This window comes from Saccopteryx bilineata, chromosome 4 (genome assembly GCF_036850765.1).
Source record: "Saccopteryx bilineata isolate mSacBil1 chromosome 4, mSacBil1_pri_phased_curated, whole genome shotgun sequence".
Taxonomy (NCBI): Eukaryota; Metazoa; Chordata; class Mammalia; order Chiroptera; family Emballonuridae; genus Saccopteryx; species Saccopteryx bilineata.
Window position 1 is genome coordinate 242,562,969 of NC_089493.1, and position 17,032 is coordinate 242,580,000.

At 38.5% G+C, this 17,032-nt stretch overlaps 1 protein-coding gene across 1 annotated transcript in view; it reads right to left on the reverse strand.

Annotated features, from left to right (window-relative positions):
- MCC (MCC regulator of WNT signaling pathway) overlaps positions 1–17,032 on the reverse strand; it is a 550,138-nt gene that overhangs the window by 401,227 nt on the left and 131,879 nt on the right. The gene's annotated exons all lie outside the window — the stretch shown is intronic.

Below are 17,032 nucleotides of genomic sequence, written 5' to 3' on the forward strand. Positions count from 1 at the left end.
TGGCAAAGGTAAATTCATAATAGAAGTTGGCAAAAGGGGGAAAGAGAGCTCTAAATTAGGAGTAGGTCCCAGCCTGAAATATGGTGGGGCATTGAGGTAGGAGGAATAATGGAAACACTATATATTAAACAAAGCAAAAGAAAATAGGACTATCAACACCCACAACAGAGATCTTCGAGGGAAGAATAAAAAACCTGACTATTTAGGCAAGACATAGTTAAGTGTCCCTTGTACAAGTGAGATCAGTTTACCTGCTTCTTGGAAGAAATACCCTAGGCTCGTCCATAGTGTTGTAGATGGGGCCAACGGCCCTGGGCACCTTTAGCCGTCAGTGGCAAACCCCAGCATTCTGGGCAAGGTTAGGTCATAGGTGGCTGGAGCAGGGCTGGAAGAGACTGAACCCTCCCTTAGAGGAGCGAGGGGGAAGCCTACCTTCCAGTGTCCCTTTTTCGTCACAGCTAAGGCATGTAAGCCTGGCAGGCTTTAGCTCAATGACCTTCCTTTTCACTATTGAAGCAGGACTCAGATGGAATCCTATGAGACCCCTTTGGGGTGTTGGAGCCTTTAAGGGCGTATCCTAAAAGCTGGTAGTTCCCCTGATCTCTATTGGGCTTTTTCTGCCTCTTGGTACCTTAAAAGCCATGCTCAGAAGATCTTGCCAAGGGGTTTGAGGATCCCCATCCACCTATATAAACCTTTTCCGGGCCCTGGCCTGATGGTGCAGTGGTAGAGCGTCGGCCTGGCATGCAGGAATCCCAGGTTTGATTGCCAGCCAGGGCACACATAAAAGCACCCATCTGCTTCTCCACTCCTCCCCCTCTCCTTCCTCTCTCTCTCTCTCTTCCCCTCCCACAGCCAAGGCTCCATTGGAGCAAAGTTGGCCCGGGCACTGAGGATGGCTCTATGGCCTCTGCCTCAGGCGCTAGAATGGCTCTGGTTGCAACAGAGCGATGCCCCAGATGGGCAGAGCATCGCCCACCGGTGGGCATGCCGGGTGGATCCTGGTTGGGAGCATGCGGGAGTCTGTCTGACTGCTTCCTCGTTTCCAACTTCAGAAAAATACAAAATAAATAAATAAATAAATAAACCTTTTCGTATATCTGGAGCTATTTGGAAAAAGACAAAACAGTGTTATTAGCTGGATCAAATAAAAGAAGGTAGAAGTTTGCAGGAGAAAAAGATTTGGCGTCTCCTGTTCATCAGCATTCAAAAGAAATTAAATTTTTTTTAAGTAAAATGCATGATATGGTAGACCCGTAGGAGTTCCAGGATATGACTACCCCCTTTAAATTTTTTTTTAAATTGACCTTAAAATATTTGCTGGGTACACTTTAATAATACCTTGACTTTAATGATTTTAAGAAATACCCATAATTCGAAAGGTTTGACAAAATACAGTAAATGCTTTTGCTCCATATGCAGGAGTATTGTTAGTTTAACCAGTTTAGGAAATCCAATAATAGAAAAATGCATACAGACAATGAGCTATAACATGCTTAGCAGCCTCTCCTGTTCTGACAGAGGTTACTATAAATCCAGAATAGGTATCCACTATAACGTGGACATAGGACTGTTTGCCAAATGCAGGTATATGAGTAACATCCATTTGCCAAAGTTGTCCTGGTAGGAGTCCTTGAGGGTTAACTCCAAAATGAAGGGACAGATTGTAGTATAGGACCCCTTGGACAGGATTTACAAATCTGCCGTGCTGCTTCCTGACAAAGTTGAAACTGTTTACCCAGGGCTGTAGCGTTCTGGTGATGAATAGTATGAGACTGAATTGCTCGCTCTGTCATGGTTGCTCCAAATAATTTTCTTTTGGGTAGCTTGATCAACAAGGGCATTCCCTTGTGCTCTAGCTCCAGGGAGCATGGAGTGAGCTCGAGTATGTCCTATAAAACATGGAGCTCTATGTTGACATACAAGTCTCTGAAGAAGGAGGAACTGCTGAAATAGTTCATCACCAGTTTTCCCTAAGACAGCAGTCTTTATAGAGGAAACAGCCATAAGTAAATATTTGCTGTCTGTATATAGATTAAAGGAGGAATATGGCAAATACTTAAAAGCCATGATAATGGCATATAATTCTAGTCTTTGAGCTGATTTAAAGTTGACTGTTTCAGTATAAAGTTGTGCATTGATTTGCACAAGCAATTTGCCATTTAGTGGAAGTTTCCCAGAGCCATAGTTGTTGATCCTTTGAAAAAAGGAACAACAATAATTTTCAGGCTCAAAACCTATAAGCTGTAAGGGTCGCCTATGCCCCTTGATAATCCAGGAGGCAACAAGATCAAAATATGGAAGTGTATTCCATGGGCTATTAGATGGTTCAATGTGCCCAAGCTGTAGTTGCTCTTGTACCAATTGAGCAGCTGCCCTAAGTTTCTCTTGAGGAAGGGGCCATTGGTCTACCCATACAGGATTATCTGATTTCCAAGTAATTGGGTCTGCACAATGCATTATTGGGGTAGCAGGAGCTACCAAGGCCCCTATGCTAAATTTTGATATCCTAATCCATACCTTAGAGTGGTATCTTAAGGAAGGGCTCCTCACACTTGACCCAGCTAAGGCATAGAAAACGCAGACACAAACAGCAAAAAGAGCAGTAGCAGCAAACAAGTAGCCCACAGCGGATTACAAACAACAGCTGAGGCCAACACAAGAAGATCTAGAAACAACACAACTGAAAGCTGGAGGCAGATAACACCAACATCAACTCTATACTCAGCTAGCTACACAAACAGCACATCCAAAGGAGCAGTCTATACAGAGACAAAATGGGAAGATGGAGAAATACAATTCAAATGAATCAACAAGAGAAACCCCCAGAAAAACAACTGAGTTAGATGGAAATACCCAAGATACCGGATGCAGAGTTTAGAATAATGAATGTTAGGATGCTCAAGGATCTTAGGGCAACAATAGATTGACATAATAAGCACCTAAACAAAGATATAGAAACCATCAAAGAGGACTTTAAAATCATAAAAAAGAATCAGACAGAAATGACAAACACAATATCAGAATTGAAGAGTACACTAGAAGAAGTTAAAAGCAGGCTGGATGAAGCAGAAAATTGACTCAGAGATTTAGAGGACAAGATAAGCAAAAGCACAGAAGAAAAATAGCAAAAAGAAAAGAGTATCAAAAAGTCAGAGGAAATTCTAAGAGAGCTCTGTGACAACATGAAGAGAAACAAAATCCATATAATACGGGTTCCTGAAGGAGAAGAGAAAGAACAAGGGATACTGAACCTGATTGAAGAAATCACAACTGAAAACTTCCCTAAATTGATGATGAAAACAGTCACATAAATTCAAGAAGCACAGAGAATCCTATTAAAGAAGATCCCAAAGGGACCTACACCAAGACACATCATAATTAAAATACCAAAGCTAAGAGATAAAGAAAGAATACTAAAAGCTGCAAGAGAAAAGCAGTCAGTCACCTACAAAGGAGTCCCCATAAGGATAACATCTGACTTTTCAACAGAGACACTCGAGGTCAGAAGGGAATGGCAAGAAATATTCAAAGTGATGCAAAACAAGAGCCTGCAACCAAGATTTCTCTATCCAGCAAGGCTATCATTTAAAATTAAAGGAGAAATAAAAAGCTTCCCAGACAAAAAACAACAACAACCCCCCCCAAAAAAAAAAACTCTCAAGAAATTCATTACAACCAAACTAATGCTGCAAGAAATGTTAAGGGGCCTGTTGTAAACAGAACAAAGGGGGGGGGGAATCTAGCAAAAGAGGAATGTAGATTTAAAGAACAAAATGGCAATAAAAGAACTACATATCAATAATAACCTTAAATGTAAATGTGTTAAATGCTCCAATCAAAAGACATAGGATAACTGTGTGGATAAGAAAACAGGACCCGTACATACGCTATGAGAGACTCACCTCAAAACAAAAGATACACATACACTGAAAGTAAAGGAATGGAAAAAAACATTTCATGCAAATGGAAATGAAAAGCTGGGGTAGTAATACTTATATCTGACAAAATAGACTTTAAAACAAGGGCTATAGTTAGGGATAAAGAAGGTCACTACATAATGATAAAGGGAGCAATCCAATAGGAAGATATAACCATTATCTATGCGCTTAATATAGGAGCACCTAAATATATAAAGCACATTTTGATGGGCATAAAGGGCGAGATTAACAGCAATACTATAAAAAGAAGATTTTAATACCCCACTAACATCAATGGATAGATCCTCAAGAAAGAAAATTAACAAAGAAATAGCAGCCTTAAAGGACATACTAGATTAACTGGATTTAATAGATATCTTTAGAACATTTCACTCTAAAGCAGCAGAATATACATTCTTTTCAAGTGCTCATGGTACATTCTCTAGGATAGACCACATGCTAGGACACAAAATGAGTCTCAATGTATTTAAGAAGATTGAAATCATATCAAGCATCTTCTCTGATCACAATGGCATGAAACTAGAAATCAACTACAATAGAAAAACTGTAAAACATTCAAACACTTGGAGGCTAAATAGTATGTTATCAAATAATGAATGAGTTAATGAGATCAAGGAAGAAATAAAAAATTTCCTTGAAACAAATGAAAATAAACTTACAACAACTTGAAATTCATGGGACACAGCAAAAGCAGTCCTGAGAGGGAAGTTCATAGCATACAGGCATACCTTAAGAAGCTAGAAAAAGCTCAAATAAACAATGTAACCATGCATCTAAAAGAACTAGAAAAAGAACAGCAAGTAAAGCCCAGAGGAAGTAGAAGAAAGGAAATAATAAAGATCAGAGCAGAAATAAATGACATAGAGGCTAAAAAAAACCAATACAGAAGATCAATGAAACCAAGAACTGGTTCTTTGAAAAGGTAAATAAGATTGATAAACCTTTAACCAGACTCACCAAGAAAAAAAGAGAGAGGACTCAAATAAAATTAGAAATGAGGGTGGAGAAGTAACAACTGACACAGCAGAAATATAAAGGATTGTAAGAAAATACTATGAAGAACTGTATGCCAAAATATTAGACAACCTAGGTGATATGGACAAATGCCTTGAAACATATAATCTTACAAAAATCAATCTGGAAGAATCAGAAAACCTAAACAGACCGATTACAACAAATGAGATTGAAACAGTTATCAAAAAACTCCAAACAAACAAAAGCCCTGGGCCAGATGGCTTCACAGGCAAATTCTACCAAATATTCAGAGAAGAACTAAGTCCTATCCTTCTCAAGCTATTTCAAAAAATTCAAGAGGAGGAAAGATCTCCAATCTCCTTTTATGAGGCAAGCATTATCCTCATTCCAAAACCAGGAAAAGACAATACAAAGAAAGAAAACTGTAGGCCAATATCCCTGATGAACTTAGATGCTAAAATCCTCAACAAAATATTAGCAAACCGGAATCAGCAATATATGAAAAAAAACATACGTCATGATCAAGTGGGACTTATTCTGGAGAGGCAAGGCTGGTATGATATTAGCAAAACAATCAATGTGATTCATCACATAAACAAAAAGAAGGAGAAAAATCACATGATAATATCAACAGATGCAGAAAATGCATTTGATAAAATCCAGCACCCATTTATGATCAAAACCCTCAGCAAAATAAGAATATCAGGAACATACCTCAACATGATAAAGGCCATCTATGACAAACCCACAGCCAACATCATATTCAATGGGCAAAAATTAAAAGCAATCCCCTTAAGATCAGGAACAAGGCAGGGGTGCCCCCTTTCACCACTCTTATTCAACATAGTTCTGGAAGTCCTAGCCACAGCAATCAGCCAAAAAGAAGAAATAAAAGGCATCCAAATTGGAAAAGAAGAAGTAAAACTATCATTATTTGCTAATGATATGATACTGTACATAGAAAACCCTAAAGCAGGGGTCTCAAACTCGCGGCCCGGGCCGCGAGTTTGAGACCTCTGCCTAAAGTCTCAGTCAAAAAACTACTGAACTTGATAAATGAATTCAGCAAGGTGGCAGAATATAAAATCAATATTCAGAAATCAGAGGCATTTTTATACACCAAGAGTAAATTCTCTGAAAGAGAAATTTTAAAAAAATTCCCTTCACTATTGCAACCAAAAAAATAAAGTACCTAGGAGTAAATTTAACCAAGGATATTAAAAACTTGCACCCAAAAAATGATAAAACATTGATAAAAGAAATCAAGGAAGATACAAACAAGTGGAAGCATATACCGTGTTCATGGAGAGGAAGAATAAACATCATCAAAATGTCTATATTACCCAAAGCAATTTATAAATTCAATGCAATACCAATTAAAATACCAATGACATACTTCAAAGATACAGAAAAAATATTCTAAAAATTTATATGGAACCGAAAAAGAACATGAATAGCCTCAGCAATCTTGAAAAAGAATAATAAAGTGGGAGGTATCACATTTCCGGATATCAAATTATACGACAATGCCATTGTCCTCAAAACAGCTTGGTACTGGCTTAAGAACAGGCATATAGATCAATGGAACAGAACAGAGAACCCAGAAATAAACCCACACCTTTATGGACAATTGATATTTGACAAAGGAGGTAAGAGCATACAATGGAGTAAAGACAGTCTATTTAACAAATAGTGTTGGGAAAATTGGACAGCTACCTCCAAAAAAATGAAAGTAGACCACCAACTTACACCATTCACAAAAATAAACTCAAAATGGGTAAAAGACTTAAATGTAAGTCGTGAAACCATAATCATCTTAGAAGAAAACATAGGCAATAAGCTCTCCAACATCTCGCAGCAATATATCTGCTGATTTATGTCCACAGGCAAATGAAATAAAGGACAGGATGAACATATGGGACTATATCAAACTAAAAAGATTTTTCACAGCTAAAAACAATATGAGCAAAATAAATAGATAAACCATACAATAAAGAACTTGTAAAACTCAACACCAGGAAGATAAACAATCCAATCAAAAAATGGGCAAAAGAAATGAATAGACACTTCTCCAAAGAGGATATACAGATGGCCAATAGGCAGATGAAAAAATGTTCAACATCACCAATCATTAGAGAAATTCAAATTAAAACCACAATGAGATGTCACCTCACACCAGTCAGAATGGCGCTCACCAACAACACAACACATGATAAGTACTATCGAGGATGTGGAGAAAAGGGAACCCTCTGCACTGCTGGTGGGAATTCAGACTGGTGCAGCCACTGTGGAAAACAGTATGGAGATTCCTCAAAAAATTAAAAGTGGGCCCTGGCCGGTTGGCTCAGCGGTAGAGCGTCGGCCTAGCGTGCGGAGGACCCGGGTTCGATTCCCGGCCAGGGCACACAGGAGAAGCGCCCATTTGCTTCTCCACCCCTCCGCCGCGCTTTCCTCTCTGTCTCTCTCTTCCCCTCCCGCAGCCAAGGCTCCATTGGAGCAGAGATGGCCCGGGCGCTGGACATGGCTCTGTGGCCTCTGCCTCAGGCGCTAGAGTGGCTCTGGTCGCAATATGGCGACGCCCAGGATGGGCAGAGCATCCCCCCCTGGGGGGCAGAGCACCGCCCCTGGTGGGCGGGCCGGGTGGATCCCGGTCGGGCGCATGCGGGAGTCTGTCTGACTGTCTCTCCCTGTTTCCAGCTTCAGAAAAATGAAAAAAAAAAAAAAAAAAAAATTAAAAGTGGAACTATCTTTTGACCCAGCCATCCCACTTTTAGGAATATATCCTAAGAATGTATTTATTTATTGCAGCATTGCTTAAAATAGCCAAGATCTGGAAACAGCCCAAGTGTCCACCGGCAGATGAATGGATTAAAATCTGTGGTACATATACACCATGGAATACTACGCAGCCATGAGGAAGAAGGAAATCTTACATTTTTGCGACAACATGGATGGACCTGGAAACTATTAAGCTAAGTGAAATAAGCCAGGCAGAGAAAGAAAAATATCATATGACCTCACTCATTTGAGGAATCTGATGAATATGAACTGAGGAATGGAACAGAGGCAGAGGCGGGATCAAAGGGACCAGAGGGAAAATGGACAGAGGGAAAGGGGATGAGAGGATGGGATCAGAGAAGGGAAAGAGATTAGTGAAATTATATATACATCAGACAGCATTATAGAGAGCAGGAAAGCGAATCCTGGAGGGAAGGGGGGAGGGCGTTGGGGAGGGGGGCAAGGGGGATGTTGAGGGGAACACGGGGGTGGGGGGATGTATTCAGTGGGACACTTGAATTTATGTAAACACAGTAAATGAAAATCAATTAAAAATTACTCTTAATTTTATTCTTAGTTATAGAGCTATTCAGACTTTATATTTCTTGTTAATCAGTTTTAATAAGTTTTATTTTTCTGGAAATTTACTTATTTCTTCTAAATTTTTATATATACTGGTAAAAAGCTGTTCATAATATTTTCTTTTTATTTATGTCTGCAGCAGCTGTAGGGATGTCTTTTTTTCACTCCTGATATTGGTTATAACAAACCCTGACTTGGTCACTTACCCTGCCAACAACAGTGCAGACTGGCCGGGTGACACAATCTTGACTCAGGTGCTACATGTGCAAAACAGAACCCTGGACGCCCTTCTCCTGTTACGTGCCATACCTACATAGCGTATGACCTTCAGCCAGCCCAGTGTGTACCCAACCAACACACCTGATATTGCCGTCAAAGTGCCTATGTACTCTGCATTGCTAATTTAGGACCAAGATCGTTTGTGGTCTTCTTTTTCCCAACACGTCAACCTGGAGAGCCTTTCTGGACCCCATGCTTGATTGGGTTGCCTCCCTGGCAGTAAAACTTTCCCATTCAGCAGTCTCTTTCTTCCTTTCTTTTTATTTATTTTTTAAATTATATTTATTGATTTTACAGAGGGGGGAGCGAGAAGTATTAACTTACAGTTGCTTCACTTTAGTTGTTTACTGAGCAATTAATCCTTGCTTTCTAATAATTTGTTATCTTTATTTAACAATTACTTGTGCCTTCTCTGTTTTTACTTTAACATTCTTGCCAGAAAGTTATCAATTTCATATATCTTTTTAAAATAGAATTTTAAAAATTGATTTTAGAGAGAGAAGGTGGGAGAGAGGGGGAAAGAGAGAAACATTGATTTGCTATTCCACTTTCTACTTATCCATGCATTCATTGGTTGATCCCTGTATGTGCCCTGACTGTGGACAGAACTCGAAACCTTGGCACATTGGGATGACACTCTGAACTACCTGGCCAGGGCTTTCATATCTTTTTAAAAAGCCATCTTTAGTCTTTATTGTGCCCCTCTCTATATTGTATGCTTCTTTCCTATTTTATTAATTTTTGTTTTTATCTTTCTTATATTCTTCTATTTTATATTGTTTTCTTTCTAAATTTTATTTATTTATTTATTTTTTATTTTTTGTGACAGAGAGAGACAGAGATAAGGACAGATAGGGACAGACAGGGAGGGAGAGAGATGAGAAGCATTAATTCTTTGTTGTGGGCACCTTAGTTGTTCATTGACTGCTTTCTCATATGTGCCTTGACCCAGGGCCAACAGCAGACTGAGTGACCCCTTGCTCAAGCCAGTGACCTTTGGGTTCAAGCCAGAGACCACAGGGTCATGTCTATGATCATACGCTCAAACCAGTGACCCAGTGCTCAAGCTGGTGAGCCTGCGCTCAAGCCAGATGAACCCATGCTCAAGCCAGCGACCTCGGGGTTTGGAACCTGGGTCCTCTGCATTCTTGTCCAATGCTCTATCCACTGTGCCACCGCCTGGTCAGGCTCTTTCTAAATTCTTGAAATGGATATTCAACTCAGACCTTTTCTTTTCTTATTTTCTAATATATGTATAGAAAATTATCAAATTTCCTCTAAGTACTGCATTTTAACTGATGTTGTAATAATTTTTCAATTCAAATTATTTTTGAACGTTCATAAATTTGTCTTAGATCCATAGGCTATTTCAAAGTATATCCCTAATGTCTTATCATATGGGGTTTTGGCACTTACTGATTTATAGGTTCATTGCATGGTTTCAGGACATATAGTTTATGTTATTTCAATCCTCTCAAATTTGTTGGGACTTGCTATATGGCCTGTACATGATCAACTTATACAAATGTTCCATGTACACTTGAAAATAAAGTATATCTTGCGGTTGCTCAGTGGAGTGGACTTTATAAGTCCATTATGTCAAGCTTATGAATTGGGTTGTTCAAACTATGGATCCTTATTTATTTATTTTTTTGGTATGCTTGTTCTAGTAATTAAGCAGAAATATGCTAATACCTTTCATAATGATTGTGGATTGGTATATTTCTCTTATAGGTATCTATTTTTACTTTATGTATTTTGAGGGTTTTTTTATTGGTATACACAAATTTAAAATTGTTATATCTTTCTGGTGAATTTAATCTTTCACCATTTTGAAATAAGCCTATTTCTAATAATGCTTCGTGGTATAATAAAAAAATATATTGGTTTTTGCTCCCTGTTCCTGGCACAGAGCTTTTAATGTCTTTGGAATTTCCTGAGTAATAAATTATCTTTTGTATACTAGTAAGACGACACAAGGTCAATGGAGTATGGGGGACCTAGGTGGTGGAAATCAAGTTCCATCATCAATGGCCAATAATTTAATCAGTTATGCATACACAATGAGACCTCAATAAAATTCTCTTAACAATGGAGTTTAGGGTTTCTAAGTTGATGAACACATCTATGTTTTGGGAAGGTGGTGCATACAGATTCCATAAGGATAGAGGATCCTGGGCTTGGGATCCTTCTGGACTGACCTCTATACTCTTCATCTGTGCCCTTTATAACAAACAGTAATAACAGTCATAACACTTTTCTGAGTTCTATGAACCATTTTAGAAGTTACCAAACCTGAAGAAAGCACTGTGGGAACCCTGAGTATGTAGTCTGCTGGGAAGAAGTATGCATAGTCTAGGAATCCCATTTGCGCTGGTGTCTGAATGCAGGCAGACTTGTGGGATTGACCCCTTAACTTGTGGGGTCTGGACTAACTCCAGGTAATTAGTATCAGAGTTTAACTGAATTGAAAGACACCTGCTTGGTGACAGAGAATCATAAAATTGGTATTGGAATGATATATTTAGAGTGAACAAAAAAAAAATCACATATAGCTATCAAAATGAAAGGCAATTTTGTTTTCTAGTTAATCCGGATTTCTTTTGAAGAAGGCTTAACATATAATTTTCCGTTATTTTACTTTCAACCTTTTCATTGGTTTTTTATTTATTCCTTATAAACAGTCTATAAGCAGATTCTTACAATTCATTCTTACACTCTATGTCTTCAAATGTAGAATTTAATCCATTTATGTTAATCAAATTGCTAATACAAAGAATAATCTCTTTCATCTCATTTTGTTCCTCCTATATGTCCATTTGTTCCATATTTCTTTCTCTTTTTAAGCCTTTTTGAGAAATTGTCAAATCCATAGGTTTGAGAGTTAAATGCTTTTCTATTTTAGTGATTATTCTAACAATTACATGCATCCTTAATTTATCTAAATCTAAAATTAATACCTTTATATCTGGAAAAAATAAGGACTTGGGAAAACTTAAATTTATTCTTTCCACTCCCAACTTATATGCTACTATTGTTGTATATTTATTTCCCCTTAAAACTACAAGATAAAGTATTATTATTTTATTTTATTTATTTTTTTGTATTTTTCTGAAGTTGGAAACGGGGAGGAAGTCAGACAGACTCCCTCATGTGTCCGACTGGGATCTACCCAGCATGCCCACCAGGGGGTGATGCTCTGCCCATCTGGGGCGTTGCTCTGTTGCAGCCAGAGCCATTCTAGCGCCTGAGGCAGAGGCCATAGAGCCATCCTCAGTGCCCAGGCCAACTTTGCTCCAATGAAGCATTGGCTGCAGGAGGGGAAGAGAGAGACAGAGAGGAAGGAGAGGGGGAGGGGTGGAGAAGCAGATGGACACTTCTCCTGTGTGCCCTGGCTGGGAATCGAACCTGGGACTCCTGCATGCCAGGCTGACACTCTACCACTGAGCCAACCGGCCAGGGCTAAAGTATTATCATTTTATATTGCTTATTTAAGTTTACCCACATATTTACCATTTTCCTTATTCTTTTTTCTCTTTTGCAATTCAGAACTTCTATCTGAAAATATTTTTTAAAATATTTTTATTGAATTTATTGGGATTATATTGGTTAATAAAATTATATAGGTTTTAATTATAGTTCTATAATTCATCATCTATATATTATATGGTGTGTTCATTACACAAGGTTTAATCTCCCTCCATCACCATTTATCCCCTTTACCCTATTCTACCTCCCCCCACTCCCCTTCCCCTCTATTTCTATGAGGTATTTTCTTTCTTAATCCCAATTTCACCTAGCCCTTCACTTGTACCCCTCCACCTCTGAGTTACTAGTCTGTTCTCTGTCTCTGAGTCTGTTTCTATTTTGTTTATTTATTTATTTATTTTGTTCATTAGATTCCACATGTAAGTGAAATAATATGTTATTTGTCTTTCTCTGATTGGCTTATTTCACTTAGCATACCATCCTCTAGGTCCATCCATGCTATAGCAAAAGGTAAGATAAGATTCCATTCTTTTTTATGGCTGAGTAGTATTCCATTGTGTAAATGCACCACAGCTTTTTGATCTACTTCTCTACTGATGGGCACTTGGGCTGCTTCCAAATCTTGGCTATTGTAAATAGCACTGCAATGAACATAGTGGTGCATATATTCTTTCAAATCAGTGATTTGGGCTTCTTTGGATATATTCCCAGAATTAGAATTGCTAGGTCATAACTCAGTTCCATATTTTTTCTGATATATTTCTTTGGGCAAGGGAAATAAAAGAAAAAAATCAACAAATGGGACTACATCAAACTAAAAGTTTTTGCACAGCAAAGACAACCCACTGAAAGGGAGAATATATTTGACAATGATACAGCTGATAAGGAGTTAATATCTAAAACTTATAAAGAACTTATAAAAGTCAATACCCCCCCAAAAAAATCCAATTAAAAAACAGGAAAAAACTGAATAGTCACTTCTCCAAAGGGGACATAACAGAGGGCCAACAGGCATGTGAAAAAATGTTCAACATCACTAATCATCAGAGAAATGCAAATTACCACAATGAGATATCATGTCATACCTGTCAGAATGGCTGTCATTAATAAATCAACAAATAACAATTATTTGCGAGGATGTAGAAAAAAGAGAACCCTCCTGCACTGCTGGTGGGAATGCAGACTGATGCACCCACTGTAGAAAACAATATGGAGTTTCCAGTTAAAGTTTTTTTCTTTTTTATAATTCAGTCATCAGCATTGAAAATTTAGAGAGATCATATTTAATAAAAGCAAAAACATTTTCTGGGGCCCTGGCTGGTTGGCTCAGTGGTAGAGCATCAGCCTGGCGTGCAGGAGTCCTAGGTTCAATTCCCAGCCAGGGCACACAGGAGAAGCACCCATCTGCTTCTCCACCCCTCCCCCTCTCCTTCCTCTCTGTCTCTCTCTTCCCCTCCCGCAGCCAAGGCTCCATTGGAGCAAAGATGGCCCCGGGCGCTGAGGATGGCTCTGTGGGCTCTGCCTCAGGCGATAGAATGGCTCTGGTTGCAACAGATGGTCAGAGCATCGCCCCCTGGTGGGCGTGCTGGGTGGATCCTGGTCAGGCGCATGCAGGAGTCTGTCTGACTGCCTCCTCGTTTCCAACTTCAGAAAAATACAAAAAAAAACCCCCATTTTCTGGCATTGAACAAACACACATACACAAACATGCATGATCTGAAAACATGTGGCCCCTATTCTTACATGGTAACACTTGGCTGTAGTTGAGCATTTGCTGCCTCTTTGTAGATGGTCATGTGCCTTCCAGTTTGCTGGAAGCTTTCTCTGGTCAACTCCACTCATTTTTGTTGTCTGCTTGGCCTCAGTAAGCTTTTGCAAACCTTCTGAGCTACAGTTCTGTGTCTGAGAACCTACTCTTCCCCAGGTGATGGACTGGGAGGAACCATCGACTATAACCTTAAGTACGTATTTTATTATAGTCCTAATAGCCATACAAGAGGTATATATTTACCATGGGGTGCTTTTGTTATAAGGAGGAATTTTGCCCAAGAGCAGTACCATCTAGAGCAGCGGTTCTCAACCTGTGGGTTGCGACCCCGGCGGGGGTAGAATGACCAAAACACAGGGGTCGCCTAAACTCATCAGAAAATACAGTTTCTGTAGGATGATGTGGCAGCATGTGCGCAGGCGCAGATGATGATGTAACACCATGTATACAGTGGAGCACCCCACGGCCACACCAGTCGAGATGTGGATGGTACAGAGGAAAGTTCAGTGTGTTCTGTGGCTAGCTAAATTCAAATCCGTGACCAAAGTGCAACGTGAATATCGGCATGTTTATGACGAAGTGCCACCACATAGGAATAACATTACTCGGTGGGATAAGCAGTTGAAGGAAACCAGCAGTTTGGTGGAGAAACCCCGTTCTGGTAGGCCATCAGTCAGTGACGAGTCTGTAGAGGCTATACGGGATAGCTACCTAAGGAGCCCTAAAAAACCTGTGCGTGAGCCCACATCGAACTGCATTTCATACTGAATAGGTATAAAACTGGGAGAGTTTTCCTTTTATTTGGTGCAGATTTCACATTTCTATCATCTTTTGTTGCTTTCCTGTGACTGGTCAAAAGTGCACCATGACTTTACGGACACACTGTACACATATAAGCATTTTGAATGTCATGGTTTTGGCAGTAAAGCAACTGAAATTAGGTGAGACTGAAAACAGATTTACTACTTAGGAGACCAGGATGTCATTTTTACACCTAAATCTCTGCACAGAAATTTCTAACAAGAAAAACAAACCATTTTAGAGATTGTGATTTTAAGTCTTTGTTTCTATAGGAAGAGAAAAAGAGGAAAGAACATAGCAGTGTGAATTGGTAAAAAAACAATAGACCAGGAGCCAGGAGAGTTCCAGTCTAGTCTCAGCCATGTCACCAACTAGTTCTGTGAACACAGAATTATTATTCAACCCCCCAGGTCTCCATTTTCTCATTTATACTATAGAGAGGATGAAACTAGATGACATTTAACAGACTTTCTGGACTGTAGTCTTGTAATTCAGAGGGAAAACATTATCAAAGAACTCTAAATAGTGTCATATAAATCAATGAGAACACTATAAATACCAAGAGAGAGGTCTGACATGGTAATTTTAAACATATCTATATTTATCTAGAACTGATATGCATCCATAAAATGAGAACTGAATAAATACACAAGGTAACAGATTAAATTTTGCTTCAACTAGAAGCAAAAATGTTTTTCTTGTAGATAGCAAACTTAAATGACTCATCTGGAAACCACACAATGTCCTTTCAAAACAATCATAAAAATGTAACTGACTTAAACAGTCATTTACCAATGCCCTTTCATTCATATTTTCCAATGAACTTGCAGTAGTTGTAGAAGAAATAATAAGGAAGAAAAATCCTGAGCCTTCCTGAGCCTTTTGTGATTGCAATGTTGAGTGGCAGGTTCTCTAGAATGAATGGACAATGGAATAGTCTGGCCAAAGTAAACAGTTTCTGTGATCAGACTGAACCTTTATCTCAGCAAGTAATCATTTTTATTCCATGAAAAAATGCCTAAAATCATGCCAACTTGTATCACTGCCACTGAAATTGGAATGGTTTCAACATCCCATTAAAACAATGACACTTAATGAATTGCTTCAGTTAAATCATGTGAGAAAGGAAGATAGATGAATGATTTGATTGTGTTATATGTGGTTCAAAAGATATGATCAACACAGGTGATCACTGGCACCCTTCATACCAGGATTACCATCTAAGATAAACACACCTGGGTTCCCATGACCTTTTTGTTTTAGGCTGGCTAAAATAAAGTGATTGATGCCACGGAGGAATGGTTTAAAATAATATATTCAAAAGGAACGGCACCAAGTAGCTTGAAACACACACACACAAAAAGACAAAATCAGAAAGTAAGATGAAACCAGTTTGCATTACTCATGACATCATTTTACAAGAATTTAGACCATTACGGAAGAGTGTATTATTGACTTATATAAGGTACTATTCTACATAAGAAACCTAACATATTTAATATCTCACAAAGTACCTAAGAATCCAATGATCTTAAACACGCTTGCTTAGGAGTTTTAAAAAAAGAAATACAAAACTGAAGGCTTTCCCCCTTAAATCAGGAACAAGACAGGGTTGTCCACTCTCTCCACTCTTATTTAATGTGGTACTAGAGGTTCTAGCCAGAGCAATCAGACAAGACAAAGAAATAAAAGGCATCCATATCAGAAAAGAAGAAGTAAAGGTATCACTTTTTGCAGATGATATGATCCTATACATCGAAAACCCCAAAGAATCCACAAAAAGACTACTAGAAACAATAAGCCAATATAGTAAGGTCGCAGGATACAAAATTAACATACAGAAGTCAATAGCCTTTCTATATGCCAACAATGAAAAAAATGAGAAGGAACTCAAAAGAATAATCCCCTTCACGATTGCAACAAAAAAAATAAAATACTTAGGAATAAACATAACAAAGAATGTAAAGGACTTATATAATGAAAACTATAAACCATTGTTAAGGGAAATCGAAAAAGATATAATGAGATGGAAGAATATACCTTGTTCTTGGCTAGGAAGAATAAATATAATCAAGATGGCTATATTACCCAAAGCAATATACAAATTTAATGCAATTCCCATCAAACTTCCAATGACATTTTTTAAAGAAATAGAGCAAAAAATCATCAGATTTATATGGAACTATAAAAAACCCCGAATAGCCAAAGCAATCCTAAAGAAAAAGAATGAAGCTGGGGGCATAACAATACCTGACTTCAAACTCTATTATAGGGCCACGACAATCAAAACAGCATGGTATTGGCAGAAAAATAGACACTCAGACCAATGGAACAGAATAGAAAGTCCAGAAATAAAACCACATATATATAGTCAAATAATTTTTGATAAAGGGGCCAACAACACACAATGGAGAAAAGA